The sequence below is a fragment of the Myodes glareolus genome, chromosome 7 (genome assembly GCF_982192425.1).
Source record: "Myodes glareolus chromosome 7, mMyoGla1.1, whole genome shotgun sequence".
Classification (NCBI taxonomy): domain Eukaryota; kingdom Metazoa; phylum Chordata; class Mammalia; order Rodentia; family Cricetidae; genus Myodes; species Myodes glareolus.
Window position 1 is genome coordinate 68,633,457 of NC_142032.1, and position 20,990 is coordinate 68,654,446.

Sequence of the window (20,990 nt, forward strand, 5' to 3'; positions counted from 1 at the left end):
TTAAAGGGTCGTAGCATTGGGAAGGTTGAGAACCACTGCTCTCCAGCATTTCCATGTGCCCTGCACACAGTGAGCTCCATGGCAAATGGAGCCATCAAGCTCCCTCTCAGCATATTGCTCTCGCTGTGTGTGTTATTATTATAAGGCAATAAAAGCGTGAAAGGATGGACTAGCCCAGTGCAATCTTGACTCCATTAGCCTTCCAATTTCAGTACCACAGTGTCAAATCTCAGGCGAGTAGCTCTCATCAAAGGGCTGATACAAGCATGCTGTCGAATTGCGAAATGAGATGGACCAATCTTTTGGAGGGGGAGGCGGTAGTGGTGGTGGAGGTGGGAAGGTAAGAATCGTGACTGCAAACCCTAATAGCTTACAGAATAAAAGTCGTCTTGACCTGTAGTACCAGAAAAACGTTTGTATTTCCTGAAAGATTAGGAACATTCTTTTAACCGGACTGGAACAAGGCAAGTCATTGTTTCACTTTTGCTTTGTCAGGCAGGAAGCTCTGGACTGAGTTTAGGCACAATTGCAATCTCTTCTTATCTACAGGGAAAGGGACCCGGCTCTCACTGGGAGTCTGAGCCTGCCTTGTGCTTTCCATACAAGTTTAATGCTCTCAGTCACCCAGTTATTTTTATTATAACCCCATGGGTTATGTCACAGTGGAATGAAGCCAGCAGCAAGCCAGGGAGGCAGCATCTAACCCAATCCACTTAGGTCATGAGTGATACAACCTGCTCTCTTTCTCTAAAGTGCCAAGTGGTGAAGAACACAAATTGCCTACATAACAGCCAGCAGGATGGAAGCTGAGGAGGTTTCCTTCCCTAGGCCATGACCAGGCTCCAGGACATCAGAGGCAGGCCTCACAGGAAGAGTGGGGGAAAGTGGTTAGCTGCGTAGATGCAGGGCTGGGTGGAACATTTCTGTTTTGGTGGCAGTGCTTGCACTGGACACCATGTGGCGTATGGTGGCTGTCACACAAGATGAATTACGTGTGTGTGTGTGTGTGTGTGTGTGTGTGTGTGTTCAGATGTCGGTTCACATGCACATGCATATGTTTGGAGATTAGAGGCCAGTCTTGGTATCATTCTTCAGGTACCACCCATCTTGTTTTCTTCTGAAACAGAGTCTTTCATTGATCTAGAACTTCCCAGTGGACTAGTCTGACTGGCTAGTGAACCCCAAGGATCCACCTGTCTTGGTGTCCCCACCACTGGGATTACAGGCACACACCATGGCATCTGACTCCATACCTGGGTTCTAGGGACTTAACTCAGATCCTTGTGTATGTAATATTTTACCAACTGAACTGTTTCCCCAGCCCTAGACCATGGCTTCCTAAGATCACCTCTGGCTCTTTCCACACCACGGGGTGGCTGCTGCTCACCACTGTCCAGTTTACTCAATCCCAGAGCACAGAGGAAGTGAGATCAAGGCACTTCCTGGCAACTTAGAAACCCAATGATTCCGCTGAGTTAGTAGACATGCCCAATTGCAACTGATTCACGCTTACGTATGATGCCTTCCTGAGCACTGTGTGTGAACGGGGCGCTGTGCTTTAGCAGCTTGAGGAGTCACTGCTGAGACAACCTTTCACACCATTCACACACACACACACACACACACACACAGAGAGAGACATACACACACAGAGTGACTCATGCAGGTACGTACACAGACACACACACGTTCAGACAGACACACATGACACATATACAGACACACATATACACATAGATATATATACACAGAAACATGGACCGTCACTTACACACAGAGATTCATGTATTCAAACACACACAAACACACATACCATAAACATACATAAACCCTCCCTCTCATGCCTGGGTTTTTAAGTGAGTGTGCCTTCTGCCCCTCATGATGCAAAGAGACTGTGGACATGGTACTTCCTATGATGTCTCACATAGCTCTGTCCGCAGTAACTGTGACCACACACACAGCCAGGGAAAGTCATTTAAATTTATGGAAAAGTCATGCAATGCTTTTCACGTAGTAGATATTCAGAAACATAAGAATGACATCATGTACATAATTTCAAATGCAGGCAATCATTGACAGAGAGGGGGAAGGGATGTAACAATAGGAAGCTTGGGGTGAAGCCAGGCACCCTAACTCCTGTGGTCTGAAGGCTAGATCCACGGTGGCTCCCTGGCAAGTTTCCATGCATTTGTGCACCCACACGTTTCTGTAAAGATGCCGTGTTTCCATAAAGCTTACAAAGAATTAATTTGAATTCACATCTTGGTGTCTTACCGCTGTTACTTGCTTTTTATTCTGCACACACAAGTAAACAAATCAACAACTTGGTTTAATTTGTCTTACAACTCAATTTTAAAATATGACCACTCGAGAGTCATGCCTGTCATCATCCATGTGTGCTGGCCTCCCTACTGGGTGGGAGATGACCGTTGGCAGCAAGAGACTTAATGGGTGTCATGAAACAGAGCAGCCTCTGACGTCACCCTACAGGGTGTGCTGATTTGTCATTAAAGTCCCATTTCTGATAGACCAAGATTTTGACCTGGAGGCACAAACCGTATGCCTGGAGACAGTTTTCTGATTTAAATCATTTTTAAGAGGAATTCTGAATCACAAGTTTTTACATCATCTCCTGGAGGAAGGCTCCTCATCCATCCACGATGGGTCTGGGTGTGCCATAACCACCTCCTACCAACAGAAGAAGCCCAGTGGGCCCTTCAGGCAGAGAACCGCCAACTAAAATGGGGTACCCAATGCCCTTGGGCTTCTGCAGCCTCAGGAGGAAAATGGGGGTACCCTACTTAAGGCTGGCTGGTCCATCTGAACACTAACAGATCCACACTTGCACAGGAAGTGTGGGGCTGTGAACACGTGTCCCTGGAACCACCTGTTCACCTGTGGGTACTGGTGATGTCACAGAAGCATCCAGGGTGCCTTGAAGGATCATGACACTGCAAGGTAGCATCCACCAGTCAATGGAGCTTGTGTGGCAATAGGTAAGAAACACAGTTCTCAGGTGTCCAGGGCTGGCTGAGGTACCAATACCCTCGATGACCTGTTGCAGGACACGGTGGAACACTGGTGGGACTGTGATCCTGCAAAACTCTGACACTGTCCACTAAGAGCCAGGCTGACTGGAGGACACAGCCTCGAACCCTAACTGCACTTGAGGGTCCTTATGCTTAGTGCAAGTGACGCCAGTGTCATCTTCTAATGACAAGCCACTAAAGGGCACTCCACGTCCGTGCTCAAGAACTAACCATAGGGGGTTGGGGAGATGGCTCAGCGGTCAAGTGCATTTGCTGTTCTTGCAGAAGACCCGGGTTTAGTTTCCAGCATCTACATGGCAATCCGTCACTCCAGTTTCAGAGGGTCCAACACCATCTTCTGGCCTCTCCGAGCACTAGGCATACACATGGCAAGAGGCAAGCAGGCAGGCAAATACTTACACACATATAAAATTAAATAAGCCATAAAAATCATAAGCAGAATTAAAAATGAAACCATTTGTGGTCTTGTGTTTTAACATCTGCTTTGCAAGAACAATGAAGGAAAAACCATTATTTCTTTCTAGTGGAAAGAAACAAACACTTCCCATTAGGAGATGGCTGTTACCTTCTGCCAACACCAGAGATGGACTTGAAGGGACGAGATTCAAAAAGGCCCTTCAGCCCTTGGCGAGGCGGGCACGCACATTCTCTACTCTTTCCCCACTCCATTTTCACAGGGTTGCCAATCAATTTAAGAACTGAAAATAGCCACAGACAGGGAAGGAAGAGATGGAGCTGGGGTGGTTACCATGGGAGTTACTAATGAGGCTCGTCTTCGGTCTTTTAAAGATCCTTGCCATCCTCGTGACATTTGGAGCGATAAAATGAAGGCAGGCAGCCTCTATATCCTGCCATTTGATAATCGCAAAAAATATCACCAGGGAACTGTGAGTTAAAGATGCTTCTAAACAAGTAGAAGCCACTTATAGCAGTGATGGTCTCATCAAGGAACCTGACCTTTGACAGACCTACAGAGGTCAGGGGGACACTCTCCACAAGGTTCTGAGAAACTGTGGAAAAGGACTCTTCATCCCAGATTCTCTAGAGGCATTTCAAATGGAGGACGGTTGGATGAATGGCTGTTCCCTGTCACTCACAGAGACAGCAGTACTGTGACCTGCTAGCCGAAGTCCAGTGTCCTGGAGCCACAATGGCTGTGTCCTAAGAAGTTCCAAGGTGAACACAAGCCCTTGCCAAGAATGAAGTGCTTGGTTTTAGCTGATATAAAGAACTTTTAAAACAATCATTACAGGGTCCAGAGAGATGAATCAGTGGTTAAGAGCACTTGCTGCTCTTGCAAAGGACCTAAGTTTGATTCCCATCACCTACGTGGCAGCTAACAATGACCTGTAATTCTAGTTCCAGATTATCTGACAACCTCCTCTGGTCTCCATGGATACTAGACACACATATGATGCGCAGACACACATATGGGCAAAAAAACCCCTCATACACATAAAATAAAAATAAATAAATCTCTTTTAAAAAGCATCAGTTTGTGTTCCCAAAGTCACCCTCTCAAATGCCATCAGCCTCGTCTCAGTGACAAGGATGTGTTATGTCAGATATAAATTGTCTCTCATGGTATATGTGCTAAACAGTTGGATATCAGCTGCTGGCGCTGCCTTGGGAGTTGGTAGAAACCACAGGAGATGAGGCTGAGCTGGAGGAAACATGCTACCGGGGTGTGCCTCAGAAAGGGACAGCCCGATATCCTACTGTTTACTGCCTGTCCCCCACAAGATGTGTTGCCTCTGTCACTTGCTCCTGTTGTCACCCCCCCGGTGGCATTCTGTGGCATTCTCCCTGCCACAGATCCAGACTCATGGAGCCATGTAACCATGGACTAAACCCTCCCAAAACGTGAGCCAAATAAGCTTCTGGAACTATCCTCTCGGGCGCTTCATTCACAGCGACGCAAAAGCAGCTCACAGCTGCCATCTAGCACAGCGCCGGGCTGTGAAACAGATGCCCCAGCAACACGGCTTATTAATAAAGATGAAAATGCCTCCCCTAAAATTCCCAGCTGTCCACGGGGAGGCAAAGGGATGAAGAGAAGTGCGATGAGGATGTCCGTTAGTTCTTAGAGACAGCTAGAAGCATCGTCTCTGGAAAGGCGTTCCTAGAAGTTCGAAATTAACTCTCTGCTGGCCGAGGTGAGTCGTGGGCTGTGACTCTCTTGACTTCGACTGCAAACACAATCAGCTGTGCAGAGTGGGCTGCACAGCAAAGAGGTCGGAAGGTTCTAGAAGGAGGAATGTAAAGGGCTTTAAACGACCTTGGCATTTGCTTTCAAAGTAACGTGAGTATATTTACAAAGGAGATCTCTAAGGGATGGCACTTGGATTCCCTTCCACGAGGGAAGGTCAGGCTGGTGTTTAGGTGGCTCCCACTTCCCAGACCTGGATACCCATTATTTTTATGGGTATAACTGCCCAGAGCCTTGGCTTTCCAGCTACCGGGAACGAGCTGCATTGGTACCGGAAGGCAAAGATGCTATAGAGGTACAATGCATCGCACCACAGCTTGACAGTTCCTCACTCGCAGACACGTACGGCCCTACACACACTCACACACATCCACTGTCACCTCCTACACATGTGTACCCTGGCACTGTTATCCATACTCATGCAGGCATTCGCACTCACACCTACACACAATCACACGTACAGCCACACCCACCTACTTGTTCACACTGCCACCTTCACGTGCTCACCCACACATTCCAACTCCCGCATATATGCCCACACACATTCATACACTCTCCCACCCTGCCCCCCACCACTCACTCACAAAATACCACCCCAGGTGAGGTCGGATTCAGCCCCTGTGATTAGCCACGCCAGGGCTGCAGGCGTCTTCTCTGCCACTGTGTCTCTCTGCCATCTCCAGTCTACCATCCAAGCAGGAGACAGACACACAGACAACGAGATTACTACTTAATACTGTATCGTATTCGTGTGTGTGTGTGTGTGTGTGTGTGTGTGTGTGCGTGTGTGCATGTTTACATGAATGTACAGGTACACGTGAAAATGGAGGTCAGAGGTCAATGTCACCTTTCTTCCTCAATTACACTTCACCTATCTGGCTAACCTAGCTATCCAGCTTCCTCCAGGGCTCCTCTGTCTCCACTACCCATGGGCTGGGATTGCAGATAGGCATTTCCGTGAGTGCCACCATCCAGACTCTGGTCCAGTCCTCAGCAAGTGTTTTCCCATTGCAGGAGAATCATTTATCAAAGACACGGTACTCTCATTTAAAAAGCATTTGCAAAGCTTCTGTGGGTGCTGGGCTTTGTTCTGGGATGAACAAATCCTGAAGCTGGCTGATCATGTATCACACTAGGAAATGATATTTACTTAAATAATTTTCTTTAGGAAGATGCCCCCTGACCTGGGCCGTCAGTCAGGGAAGGCTTCCTGCTGGAAGGAAGTTCACCCAGACATTTCTGCTGTCCTGGGATAGGTATGGCAAACAGACCACATCCTTTGGACCACAGCTTTGGGTGGTGTCAGCTCACCCCAACCCCCAGGAGAGGGGCTCCGGGATCAGGTTATCTGCTTATTCCCATATCTCAGGCCTCAGAGGCCACCAGTAGCTTCCTCCACAATTGGTTCTCAGATATACACTTTCTCTCCATTGGTGTTTTGCAACATGGGGCCCCAATTCTATCTTCACAGGAATCTGAGGGCACCCCAAATTTTTGAATTTAAAATTTCCTCTAGTCCTTGGATCCTGCTGACTGACAGCCTTCCTACATAGCTGGGCCTTACCAAAGTTCAGGGATTCTTTAGGTGGCTACTATATTTTCAACAAAGTAGTCTTTGTGTATCCACCCCTGCCCTGTAGAGCCCACGAATATTGGGACAGATATCATCTACCCAACGTTGTCCCTAAACCCTGCAGGTCCCTACCCTACCAAGGGCACACTCCAATCTGCCCCACCCAATCCACAAGGTGGTTGGCCTCTTTCTCACCGGGGGCAGCCACTGAGTGCCACCATCCGGTAGCAGAGCCACTAAGAACACATGACTTGCTCCTCTAGGTTGGGCAACCTTTCTTACCTCACACAGTGATAAGGCAGTTTTAAGAAAGACCTACCTGGCCTGGCCTATCAAACCATGGAAATATTTCATCTATGTGGGCTGCCTATGGGGGTACAGAGGGGTTAGGTCCCCAGGCCTCTGTTCCTCTTTCTGCCTCTCAAAACGACCAGCTAGCCCTAAGAGGCTGCTCTGTCCTTGACTCCTAAACTCCAATGAAGAAAAGAAGCAAACATCTCCTGTATCTCTCATCATTCAGTGTTAAAACATCCCAGTGATATGCAGAGGGTTGTAGAATCGTCTCCCTTCCATCAGCATCTCTGAGAAGCTGTTTCATGCCAAGTATCCAGCAAGTTCTCTCCCCCCTCACACACACACACACACACACACACACACACACACACACACACACACACTCATCCATCCATGTCTGCCAAGCACCCACCACATGCCTGGTCCTGCCAGAGTATGAGTGAGACAGAGCTTCTCGCTAGTGCTGCTGATAGACTTGTAGGAGATGAGAATAAATGCATTAAGGTAAAATGACAACAGGTTTGGCATCTCTTATCCAAAATGCCCGGGGCCAGCAATGTTCCAGTTTTCACTCTTCTCCCAGGATTTCTGATATATTTGAGTCTATGTCATGAGTTAGCTTGGGGATAGACCCCAAGGCTAAGTGTGGGATTTATTTATGTCACACATATATCTAACACACAGGGGTTTAGGTGCTTTTGTACGTTTGTGTGTGCACCTGCTGTATGAATCCCACACATAGCGGCCAGAAGGTCATTCTCGCCTGTAATGGCCACTTGGGATGCTAACGCTTGACCACTCAGCATAGCTGAGCGTCTGCCATGGTGAGTGAGTAAAGCAACACTACTGTGCTTAGCCACTTGGGCCATTTTCAAATCCAGGGCTACCTTGCAAGCCCCTAAGGAGACCCTCATAATTCGACAACCCACTTTGTTGCCCAGTGGCAAAAGAACAGTCATTTTCTGTCGTGTGTGTGTGTGTGTGTGTGTGTGTGTGTGTGTGTGTGTGTGACTGCCAGATGATCACCCTTTCCAGCCCCAACCCCACCGTACTCCCCTCGGTCCACCCCCAGACAAGTCTGTAAAGATGCATTTTCAATTCTCCATGCTGGGACCATTCCAAACAGCTTCCCAAACAAGCCAACACTGTTCTCATCTTACCTCTGCCAGCCCCCATCCAAAAAAGGGGACACTGTCCTCAGTAACGACGCTCAACAATCAGATTGCAGCTGGGGCATCTTGCTGAATGTCTAATGGTTTTCATTTGTGAGGGCTGAAACGAGCACATCTGTCCCCTCCAGAGAAGGCCACACGCATGCGGGGACACGTGGGAAAACGGGCAAGGCTCTTGGAAACCCACAGCTCTGCCCTGAGATGTCGGGCCCCCAGCTCGTCTGAATATTCCCTGACAACCGCAGGAGGGGCTGCTGGGGACGACTTGTTTCTGGGTAAGAAAAAGGCCCACAGTTTGGACAAGTGAGGAAAAGCGGGGTATGGACAATGCCAAGCTTATTTCTGAGCTGGCAGATTCAAAGATTCCAGTCCTTTCCCAGGGCTGTTGAAAGAGAGGTGTGGGGTATCCAGGTGCTCCATGTTTCCAAGGGCCAGGTGAAGTGCAGATGCAAGGTGAAACCTGAGGAAGCTAAGAGTTCAGGAAGCTGAGTGCCAAGGACCAGATCAGACCCACACGTCCAAGGTACAGATGTCACCAAAAGGATTTTGGCTGGAGGAGCCGTCCGCGCACCTGATCCGGGACAGCAAAGATATCCTAGCTGTGAACCACCCCAACAGGGAAGCCGGAGATACCGGCCTCCAGCTATGGCACCTCTCTGCACTGGCTCTTTGATGTCTGCAGTACAGGGGTGCTGGGCACAGCAGAGGGGTTCAGGGTAGAAACCAGATCGCAGCGGAGAAGACCTGCCTAGCCCTACACTGCACAGCCCCTCAGATGCCACAGTCTGATTGTTCTGTGTTGGGACCTTGAGTCCCCAGGCATCCAGACTGCACAAGGATTGGGTCTCCTCTCTGACCAGCTTCTGTCATTCAGGAGCTCCCGTCTTCTCTGCATCAGTCTGAGCATCCCAAGAGATGACGTTCCCCGCAAGGACAGGCGCCACTCTCACATGCTTTCATCCCCTGCAGCACTGACGACCGTGCCAACACGTCAGCCTCTGGACGGAATAATAAACATAGGCGACACCGTCGGTGGCCTGACGTGTACTGTGCTAGGCACCCACCTAACGCCCCCACCCCCCGCCAAACTCACAAGCAGCCAGGAAGGGCTATTGTTCACACTGGGAGGAGGAAGATCTGTTGGCAGAGCTAGGACCACAGGGGCAGATCTGACTCTACAGCTGTGCCCTGTACCTAAAGCCCCAAACCACATTTACTTTAGAGTGAGTCACTTTAAAAAGCACCTTCCCAACAGTGGGCTTGCTTTTTTTTCTTCTTCTTCTTTTTTTTCGTTTTTCAAGAAATGGTTTCTCTGTGTAACCTTGGCTGCCTTGGAACTTGCGCCACAGAACAGGCTGGCCTCGAACTCACAGAGCTTTGCCTGCCTCGGCCTCACAAGTGCTGGGATTAAAGGCATGTGTCACCACCGCCTGGCGGGTTTGCACTTATAACCTGCTTGGCAATGGCTTCAGAGGCAGGGAGGTGACCTTCAGTCACACTTATTTCAGCATTTCCTATAAAATAAAAATTAAGAGGGTCTAAGTGAACCGGAATGTGTGATTATTGTCTTTTTTGTGTTTCTTGTTGGTTTGCTACTGTTGCTTGAAATAACGTGTCACTCTGAAGCCCAGGTGGACCAGAGACTCATAACAATTTTCCTGTCTCAGCTCTTGAGTGATGGGATAGAACCCAAGAACTGTAATGATGCGTTAACAACAAAAGCTCAGCTGGATGGCAGTGGCGCATGCCTTTAATCCCAGCACTTGGGACTCAGAGGCAGGCGGATCTCTGTGAGTTCGAGGCCAGCCTGGTCTACAAGACCTAGTTCCAGGACAGGCTCCAAAGCTACAGAGAAATCCTGTCCAAAAAAAAACCAAACAAACAATGGCAACATGATTAAAGGCACAGGGAGGCAGGAGATAGGCCTGCACCTCCTTCTAGAGGCTGGGTTTACTCACGGAAAGTGGATTGAGAAGGTAGTTACTGAGTGAATGGGCCAACAAGCAGACGAATAGTGAATGTGTAAGCCAGCAGTCTTGAAGCAAATACTCACTGCCCTCCAACCCTCCTCAAGCCCAAACCTACAGTCAACCTAAAATTCTGATCTTCATGATAGAGAAATTGACCATTTGAGCAGAAATACTTATTCCTGTAAAATGGGAAGCCGCATGTGCAGAATTGCAAACTCTCAAGGAAAAATTAAAGCAGTTCTCCATAATCTCTCCCCAAATGATGGAAGAAGAGGACTCGGTTTATGATTCACGAGGTCAGTGTGGTGCTAGCTGAACAAGATATAACAAGGAAAAAAAAACCACAGCCAGTATCTCCCAAGATCCTCAATGCGGAATTCTTAGCAAAGTGTTAGCAAGTTAAATACAGCAATGAGGAGAAAGACGTCAGCTCCGGAAGCAGGACTCAGCCCAGGTACAAAAGCCTGGCTCAGCATTTTAAAACCTCTGAGTGTAACCCATATCACCAGGCTTAAGAAGAGAAACCACAGGGTCCTTCTCCAAGTGACACCAAAGAGCCTTTGAAAGAATCCCCACTAGCCCATGAGGAAAGCAAACTGGGGCAGAGGAACATCTTCAAACTGAGAAAGCTCATGCACCAACCACCTGAACCTAACAGTGTGCTCAACGGTGGGAAAGCAGAGGTTTGCCTCTTAAAACGGGACTAGGATCAGAATGCTTCGCTTCTCTAGTTCACGGACATACCAAAAACTCTTGCCAGTGCAACGGAAGGAAGAGAGGAGAAAAGATAAAATGTAGGCGGTTGAAATAATTAACCAGAGACTCTACTAAAATGAACATCATATTTTAAGATTTTTAGGGCACACGGTAAATAAAATTCGTATCATTTTTTATATACCAGAAATTAACAAGCGATATTTAAAATTTAAAACATAGTACTATTGACATTAGCATCCCAAGTTTAAATATCCACTCATGAATTTAAAAGTAATGTATAAGATCTATATGAAAGTTTGGAAACTTTATAAAAAAAAAAAAGTCAAGAACTCAATCAACAGAGACATCATGAACAAGGGAACACAGATTGCCAGATGGGTGAGGCAGTGAAATCCCAAACAAAATTGCCAGCAAATCATTCTGTGGTGACATGTATACAACACAAAACTCGCCATTTGAATCCTTTGTGTCCTAGATCAGCAGCATTAGGACCTTCATAGCTGGCAACCAACGCCACCCCCTCTTCCTCTTCCCAGAGGAAGCCTTATCCCCCCCGCCCCGGGTACTGACTCACACTTCTCCCTTCCACCTTCTGACACCCACCCATCTACCTCTGTCTTCACATTTGATCACTCTAGGGACTTCATATGACCGGGGCCACGTTGTCTGTGGCCTGTTTATTGACCCCAGCACCCGGAATCTTACTGAATAAGGAAGGCTCAGAACGTTAAGAAAGGATTTCTGAACACACAACAACAACAGAAAACTCAATTCATAAACGAAAGTGGCCTGAGTCTGGGGTGTTTTAGGTATTGCTTGCCTGTGCTGCTCGGCATAGCTTCACCACAACCGAGGTTGTGAGCGCACAACCCACGTGCACTTTGTCCTGCACACACTACTATTACACACGGCACCAGTGAATGCTGCCTGGAAACCCCTGGCTCAGATTAGAGACTATTATGTGCTATAAACTGCAGTGTTTTTACTGGACATACAAAGTTTCTAGTGTTAGAGGAACATAATGGTCAGATGACAGAAAACAAAAAAGCTTCAAATATACTCCCTCCCATCACTACGCAATGTGTGACGGCTTTGGATTGCACTGGGTTAGAACAACTGAATTTAAAAATTGCTTTTGGAGTTCCTGATTGGAGTTCCACGTTTAAAAAAAGTCTTTAAATGATTTTTCGACTTGCAATTAGTATGGAACACCTTGAAAACGGTTCTAAACACATTTGCGCAAAGTACCTGTGCAGAGAGTTTTATGTCAGCTCGACACAAGCTGAAGTCATCTGAGGAGAGCGAGTCTCAATTTAAACAAAACCTCCAAGACTGTAGGGCATTTTCTTAATTAGTGATTGATGGGGAAGGCCCCAGCCCATTGTAGGTGGTTATCTCCTTAGGCTGGTGGTCCTGGGTTCTGTAGGGAAGCAGGCTGAGCAAGCCCTGGGGAAGAGCCAGTAAGCAATGCCCCTTGATGGCCTTTGCATCAGCTCCTGCCCCCAGGGTTCCTGCCCTGTGTGTGTTCCTGCCCTCATTGCATTTGTTGATGAGCTGTCATATGGAACTGTGAGTGAAATCAACCCTTTCTTCCCCAGGTTGCTTTGGGTCATGAGTTTCATCACAGTAATAGTGACCCTATCTAAGATGGCAGCATTCTCAGTATTAACAATTATGAAATAAAAATGTCAATCAGCCTTGCAAAGCACCGCAAAAGCTCAGTGTCCTGCACCACATATCCAGCCAGGACTGGATTCCTTGCGTGAAAATAAACATGCACATCATCTCATCAGTATGCAAGCTTGCTGCCATCTTTAAAAAGCAGAAAGATTAATGTATGCCAAAGCATTATTTTAAAATAAAGTTCTTTAAGATTTATTACCAGTAAATGTTGGATTTGGGTCTAGTTAGGGTTTCTATTGCTTTGATAAAACACCATGACCAATCCAACTTACAGAGAGAGGGGCTAACAGTTCCAGAGGGCTAGGATCCATAACGGAGGGGAGAGCAAGTGGAAGATGTAGTAGCTGGAGCTGGAAGCCAAGAGCTGACAGTTCACATCAGCTGCAAGCAGGAAGCTGAGAGAGGGAACCATTGGTGTGAGAGCCCATCAGCAGTGACATACTTCTTCCAGCAAGGCCACGCCTCCCAAGCTTCCCCAAATACCACCAACTAGGGACCAAGTATTCAAGAGTCAGCTACTGTGGAAGCCCTTGGCATTCACAACACCACACGTTGTAATGCATTATCTATACCTATTATTATACTTGGTTTATCAACTTGACAGAATCTAGAACTATCAGGTAGATGGGCATCTGGGCCTGTTTGTTGATTATTGATTGTTGTGTAAGATTAAGTTTGTTTTGCTGTATATGTGCCTGAGTGTGTGTGTGCGTGTGTGTGCGTGTATGTGTGTGCGTGTGTGTGCGTCATGTGCAGTTCCTTGGAGATCAGAAGAGGTCGTCAGATCCCCTGGAGTTGTGAGCTGCTAGGTGTGGGTACAGTAAAGTGAAATCTTATCCTCTGGAAGACCAGCCTGTGTTCTTAACTTGCTGCTGAGGTAAGTGTGCCTAACTGCTGAGCCATCTTTCTAGCCCTTGTGGGGTTATCTCAGTTGTATTCACTGAGGTGAGTAGATCTGCCCGCTGTCGGTACCATCACCCCTGGGCTGGGATTTGAACCATCCAAGTGGAGAATTGGAGCTGAGCAGCAACATGCCCGATCGCTGGTCCTAATGATGGGTCCTGTATGCACAGCTGTTTCCAGCTCTGGCTGCTCTGATACCCCGGCCATGACAGAGCAAACCTCGGAGCTAGGAGCCCAAATAAAGCCTTTCTCTCTCATTGCTTTCCTCAAGGTTTTCTCACAGCATCAGGAAAAAAAAAAAACTAAGATACCCATACACCCAGGGTGACATAAAAATATCTAAAGTGAAAGCTGCCATAAGCTGAAAGTTTAAGAAGCCTGCCTTAGCATAGAACATCTTTAGGCTCAACCTATAGGACTCCCTTTTTTGTGACTGAATAGTGTCCCATTCTGGGTCTATACTTGCCTTGCTAGCCTCTTCATCTTCCATATGATTTGGTTTTTAACTCTGAAGACAAGGGATCAAACTGAAGGTCCCAAAGGCATAGATTTAGTTTATGGGCTTTTGTTGTTTGTTTGTTTGTTTGTTTAATGAAGAATGCTATGTAAGGGAGCATTTTTTTTTCTTACAAATCCACATTAGACTGCTTGGGAGCCCTCTGTTTCCTTGCCTTCTTCCAGCCTGGAGATTTTAACCAGCTCTGATGGCTGGCAGATGGGGCATCATCCCTTGGTCTTCCTTGCTTAAAACCCCTTCCTGGATTTCTGAGCTCTCTCTTCATTTATCCTTATGTGCACTACTCTGACACGTGATCTCTAGCTTCCAGGCACAGGGAGGGCACCCTAAGTGCTCCTGATTGGCGTGCTGGAGACTTGGCCTGCATTGCCTGTGATGGTGACCCACTTTCTCCGGGTGAGATGATAGAAAAAGACACTCAACTGTTCAGAGACACGTCTGCGTTTTGTCTCTTTTCTTCTGATTTTCCCCCACGGGCTACGGTCTGTGCTAATGAGATCAATGTGTGCCCACAATCTGGCTTATGCCTCTGAACTGGGCCTATGCGGGGTGGGGTGGAGCTGGAAGACCCAGCCCTTACCTGTCTCCCAGTCTGTCAATCACCTGGCCCTAGGCCCTGGGTAAAGGGTCTGGGAACTACGACAGAACCTTTCATGGGGACTTGACTTATGGTTTAAGCAATATGGAAGGGGGGGCTGTTTATAGAAGGGACAGGGATGACCATCTGGAGGCAAAACAGACAAAACTAAACAAACCCAAGAATGAACACACACATAGCTGTGGGGTGGAGACCTGACTGTCTGCTGGGAAATCTGTGCTGGTTAGCTTACCTGAGTTAAATTTCACACGACAATGCTGGGCTCCTGGCTTCGCTGGGAAACGAAGAGGTAGTATCATTTTATCATTTTGTGTCCAGGGAGGGTTGCCCTAAGCAGGTACTCTTTGGCCAGGCAGGCTCCACCCTTCTTGGCTAGCCTATGTGTCTCTCCTGTCTGTGGATGGCCCTACCTTGGCTATCAGCGTCTGTGACCTCTCCTGAGACTTTGGTGGCATGGCCTGGTACAGGCTGGACATTCCTTAAATGTATGCTGTCCCTATGAAAGCCAACTGGCAACTGTCCAAGGGGAAGGGAGAAGCAGGCAGAATAAACAGGTAGGGAAGCTTCATTAGAAGTTAGACATGTTTATTGTTTGAGGGACCGGGTCTATGTGACATAAACCCATCTTGACCTCAGCTGCCTTCTCTTTCCTGCATGTGGACAGACCAATCCACGTCCCCCTTTCCAACCTGCCCTGTCTATACACAGCAGGTGGTATTTTATACTGTGGCTTAAGAAGACCTTATGAAGCAGAGTCCCAGGTTTGTCTGGCCTGGCTCCTTAGTCTTCTCTGAGGACGCTCCCAGGGTACCCCATTCCTTTGTCCAGCCCCTAAGCACTTGCTGTGCTCCTAAATGCCTGGGGATGGCTGCTAGATTCCAAAGACACAGGACAGGAGAGCGGCATGATCAGGTATAGCTCAGCCCCCAAGGGGATACAGACCAGTAAACTGTGGGTCCCAGCACCAGGGCAATTAACTACACAGAAGTTTGTTCTATCTCCCAACAGGAGGATGTCCACGTAGGGCTCAGCCGTGTTCCCATGCCCGCAATAAGCATGGCCCACAGCGGGGCAGCAGGACATCTTAGCACACACAGGAGGGAATATGCTCATTGATAGGGAAGCCGGTGGAACTTTACTCTTGGAAAGAGAGGGAAGAATCACCTCCTCACAGTTCTGGGGTGTCTCAGAAGAAGGCACAAGGCTGCACCAGAATAGGGGCTTAAATGTGAGTGCATGCAAGTGGGGGGGGTGCATCCTAGGCTTCCAGAAAAGCACAGGAAGTAGGTAAGGTGCACCAAGAGGGCTGAAATCTTGGAGTCCCTTGGAGGCACGTGGTGTTTGAATGAGAATGCCCCTCATAGGATCATGTATCTGCATGCTTACTCCCCAGGTGATGTAGTGGTGGGAAGGATTAGGAGGGATGTCCTGGTTGGAATAGGTGAGGCCTTGGAGGAGGTGTGTTGGTGAGAATGGACTTTGAGGTTTCTAAAGGGCCATGCCAGGCCCAGTCTCTCCCCCCCATCTCTCTCTCTGTCTCTTTGTATGTATCTCTGTCTCTCTGTCTCTCTCTCTGTCTCTCTCTGTGTGTATCTCTGTCTCTATCTCCCTCTGTGTCTCTCTGTCTCTTTCTCTCTGTGTGTCTCTGTCTGTCTCTGTGTCTCTCTTTCTCTCTCTTTGCCTGCTACCCATGGGTCAGGATATAAAACTCTCAGCTGCCGTTTCAGTGCTGTTCCTGTTTGCCTCCTACCATGGTGATGATGGACTAACCCCCCCGAAACTGTAAGCCCCCCACAACAATAGAAGAGTAACTAAGACAGAACATGAGATGTCGCAGGCTGGCTATGCAAACTGTGTGAGTCCAGCCCAGAGCTTCCAGACCCACGTCATCAAAGAATGCCAAGTTCAGACCAGGGTTCTAAGGCTAGTCCAAGACTGCGGCGGAGGGTTTCAAGGTCAATGAGGTTCCCCAGGGACCCAGGTGGGCAGACATGGAGGCTGCAGAGAGACGCAGGTGGGATTGTAGGGGGCAGGTTGCAACGTGGTCTGGAGGCCAGCCAAGTCACAGATCCCAGCCATGGTATCATACACCATCCACCTAAGAACTCCGGGAAACTGTACTCGGTTTAGCTGTATGCAGGAATCGCTCATTACAATGAAGAATCCCATGTTTAGGTTTGAGCATGTTGTTTTTCTACAACGGGACCTCAAATGTGAGAGTCCTACGTAAAAATCCAAGGCCGCATTCATAGCTTCCAAAGTAGAAAGCAAACATATGGTAAATGTTCACAACAGAAAACTAGGATCACTTTAAAATAAAAAATAATAAGAAACGAAGTGTCCTCATGATAGATCCTCTCATTGGTGGGTGGATTTGCTTTCTGTCACTGAGAGGGAATAGTTCTGAAGCCACATTTCACAGAATAAGCTATCATATGAGCCCCAAACAAACGGCTCATTCTATGACGCATCTGGACCGATACATCTAGGTAAGGCTTTTGCTGATACTTGATGCTATTTAAATATGATGAATGGTATGGACTGGCCCACGGCCTTTGTTCAGAAAGGCATTTGTGAAACTTTGCTCAAAGGGAGGGAAAACCTTCTCGTGGCAACCAGTCTTTGCATGCTGAGTTCCTGGCATTCTTCAGACAAGAGCTGATAATAAAACGGTAATCTACTCCAACATGGAGCACCCTGGGATTTCTCAGGGCCCAGCCAGGGAGAGAGATGAGAGACTTAGGGCAGATCTACTCCAGTATTAGAACGTGGTTGCTCCAGTTTCTATTGGTGATCACAAGCAGTTACGTTAGCATGGATGCTAATGTGTCCACGTGCACTCCCCACGTTTCACAAACAGAATATGAAGAAGGAACATTAAGCCAGGTGATGTTGAGGCACGCCTTTAATCCGGCACTCCTGAGGCAGAGGCAGGAAGATCTCTGTGAGTTTGAGGCCAGCCTACAGTGTGACTTCCAGTCCAGATAAGGCTACACAGAGAAACCCTGTCTTGAAAAACAAAAACACAAAAATGGAACATGAAGGGTTGGAGAGATGATTCAATTAACAAAGCACTTGTCCTGCAACCATACAGGCCTAAGTTCGGATCCCCAGTGCCCGCATAAAAAGCTGAGCATAGCAGTAAGTACCTGTAACCCTAGTGCTGGTCAGTGCATTGGAGGCATGGGGTGGGGGTGGGTGGGGGTAGGTGGGGGTGGGTGAGGTGAGGTGAGGGGTGGAAATAGGTGGATCTATAAATCAGCCATTGCCTCAGGGTTTTTATTGCTGTGAAGAGGTAGCATGACCACAGTTACTCTTATAAGGAAAACATTTCACTGGGGCTTGCTTACAGTTTCAGAGGTTCAATCCGTTATCATCCTGACAGGGAGCATGGCAGAGTGCAGGCTACATCTTGATCAGAAGACAATAGGACGGTAACTGAGATACTGGGCCATATCCTGAACCTAGGAAACCTCAAAGCCAGCCCCCACAGTGACACATTTCTTCCAAGAAGGCCACACCCACTCCAGCAAAGTCACACCTCCTAATAGTGCCACTCCTTATGAGATTATGAGGGCCAATTATATTCAAACGACCACAGCCAGCATAGGCAAATCAGTGAGTTCCAGGTTAAGCGAGAGACCCTGACCCGAAAGGTAAAGTGGAGGGTGACCGCGGAAGAACCAGACAGTGAACTCTGGGTTCTACCCACATAGGCACAGACTGCACACACATTCGAGCTGTGCAGTGCATTTCCCCAGCTAAGGAAATGAAGTCTTTCATCAGCTCCTTTTACACTGTTGTCCCCTAGATGGGTCCCCCAAACACGGAGGCAGCTTTCTCCACAGCCAGCTGTGGCAGGACTCAAGCCTACAGTCATCCTGGCCTTTAAAAGGCATCCCATCTGGAGAGGCTGTCATTGTCACGTGATCAGATGCAGACTGAAAGCATTTCCTTCTGTCTCTGAGGGCATGTCGACGTCACCTTTTCAGTGTTTTACTAATGCATGTAGGTCAGAAACTATGGAACACACACACACACACACACACACACACACAACAAACAGTTTGCTTTTTAAAGCACAAGCTAGGACTTGTCCTCCCCTTTTCTCCTACAGAGATATTGATTCCACCTGGATCAGAAACAACCCCGGGGGCTTCTGTTTCCTCATCTGCAAAGTGCCCCCTGCCAGCATGGGTAATTGCTAGCGCTTCTTCTCTGCATGGAAAATTCAGGATTCTTATTCTACACTCCACTCACAGCTTAATTTGGGCAAGTGGTGTGGATCACCTGATCCACCGTTTTTCCACGGGCAGCCAGTTGTACGGGGTGATGGACAGGAGCAGAAATCCAATGATGTACCAAAGGCAACCTTCCTTTTCTTCTCATGATGCAGGTTTTCAAAAGGCACTTTCATGTGGTTAGAGTCACGCCAACTGCCACATGTAAGACTGGAACCCCACCGGTAAAAGATACAGCTGGGATTCCAGCTTTACTGTCTTTACTTCCAAGTTTTGCTCAGCAGCAAGGTGTCTTCGGGATAAAAAAACCTCACCCATAGGGTGAGAAGAGATGCAGATCCCGAGTGTTAGACCTTAATACCCACAGTGATCCTTAAGTTACCTCACTGTACCAAGAAATCTTAACGACGTCATTGAAAGGACAACAACAGCAGGCACTGGGTCATCTCTACAGTACACAGAAAGTCAGCTTCCATAGAATATCTCTGCCCAGAGGATGGTTCACAGTCATGAGTAGGAATGATTGGAGGTGGGCGAGGTGTCATGAAATCCACGGAGCCTGGGTTCCACCCAGAATCAACCCTTCCCTCAACCAGATCACTAAAGCTAGGATACTGTGGATGTCACGATACCCTATAACCCCTCCTGAGATTACGGCAAGAGTGAAATCAGAGAGATATGCACAGATGCAAGAGTCATTGTCAACAGAAAACACAAGGATACGACCTCCCACCCCATCCAAGACCACAACAGCTCACTACAGGAGGATGGTTCTTAGGCCCTGTGGACTCCGTGTCAGAGCAGAAAGTGAGGAGCCCTCAGTCGCCCCAGCCCAGCGTATAAACTTCCCACAGTTGTTTCAACATCATTAGCATTTAACGAAAGTTCACACTGTATCAAGCACGCTCCAAGGATGCTTTTGTTTTAAAGGTAACATCCAAACCCACACCCATCTAAGATGGTTCTTGACACAGAGAGCACAAGGTCCTGTCACCTGCTGTGCTGAAGGAGGCCATGGCTTTTGCGCTTGTGGGTGTTTAAAATCCAAGGACGTCAACAGTACTGTCACCACTCACACGTTAAGGTAAACCCTTGGGATTACTCACAAGTAGAGGATGTGAGGCTGAGGCAGGCGGCACAAGTCTGCCATCCCAGCATGCGGGAGGCTGAGGTACGCAGAGGGAAACGTCAAGGTTAGTCTGGGCTGCCGAATGAGCAAGACCAGCCTGGGTAACTCAAGGAAGAAGACCTTGCTTCAAAATGAAAAGTGAAATGTAGCTCACAAGGTCAGTACCAAGATGTCTTTTGTCCCCAAAGTTCTGTCTTCCCCAAGACTTTCTGCCTGGAAGGCAGGGCCCCTTTTGGATGACAGGATTTGGGAGAACCAAGGCAGCTTAGGTAGTATGTAGAGAAGGATGACTAAGGAAAGAACAAGACTGTCTCAAGGCCCAGGCGCTCAGAGGGGACCACTGGGGGAGAGCGAGCGTACCATCAGTCATGCCACTGAGCCAACTTCTCCATGGAAACTGAAGGAGAGAGGGGCAGACACAGATGGGATGGCTGGCTGACTAGATTGTTTGTGAATGCCGCAGAGGTACGTGGGGAGCAGACACGTGGTGGAGAAGAGTAGGTGTGTGTGTGTCTGTGTGTGTGTGTGTGTGTGTGTGTGTGTGGAGAAGGGTAGCGGTGTATTGTGAAGGGTAGCGGTTGTGTGTGAGAGGTAGTGGTGTGTGTGTATAAAGGGTAGCGGTGTGTGGAGAAGGGTAGTGGTGTGTGTGTGTGTGTGTGTGTGTGTGTGAAGAGTAGTGGTGTGTGGAGAAGGGTAGCGGTGTATGTGTGAAGGGTAGCGGTTGTGTGTGAGAGGTAGCGGCGTGTGTGTATGAAGGGTAGCGGTGTGTGGAGAAGGGTAGTGGTGTGTGAGAAATTCTCTTCCAGTATGGGATGTTTACTGGGGACTCCAGACACCTGCAGCTCCCTCCCCACTGGGTTAAAAAAGGTAACCTCTTAGAGGTAGGGCTCTGGAGACCAGAGAGTCAGAGAACCCCAAATCTGGGGCCACTGAC

At 48.1% G+C, this 20,990-nt stretch overlaps 1 protein-coding gene and 1 long non-coding RNA gene across 2 annotated transcripts in view; both read right to left on the reverse strand.

Annotated features, from left to right (window-relative positions):
* Ptpre (protein tyrosine phosphatase receptor type E) overlaps positions 1 to 20,990 on the reverse strand; it is a 146,819-nt gene that overhangs the window by 95,982 nt on the left and 29,847 nt on the right. The gene's annotated exons all lie outside the window — the stretch shown is intronic.
* On the reverse strand, positions 1,961 to 10,085 carry LOC146893494 (uncharacterized). Its single transcript, XR_015003119.2, has 2 exons — positions 8,287 to 10,085; positions 1,961 to 5,295 (listed from the first exon to the last, which is right to left on the reverse strand). It is a non-coding gene; the product is annotated as an uncharacterized LOC146893494 (long non-coding RNA).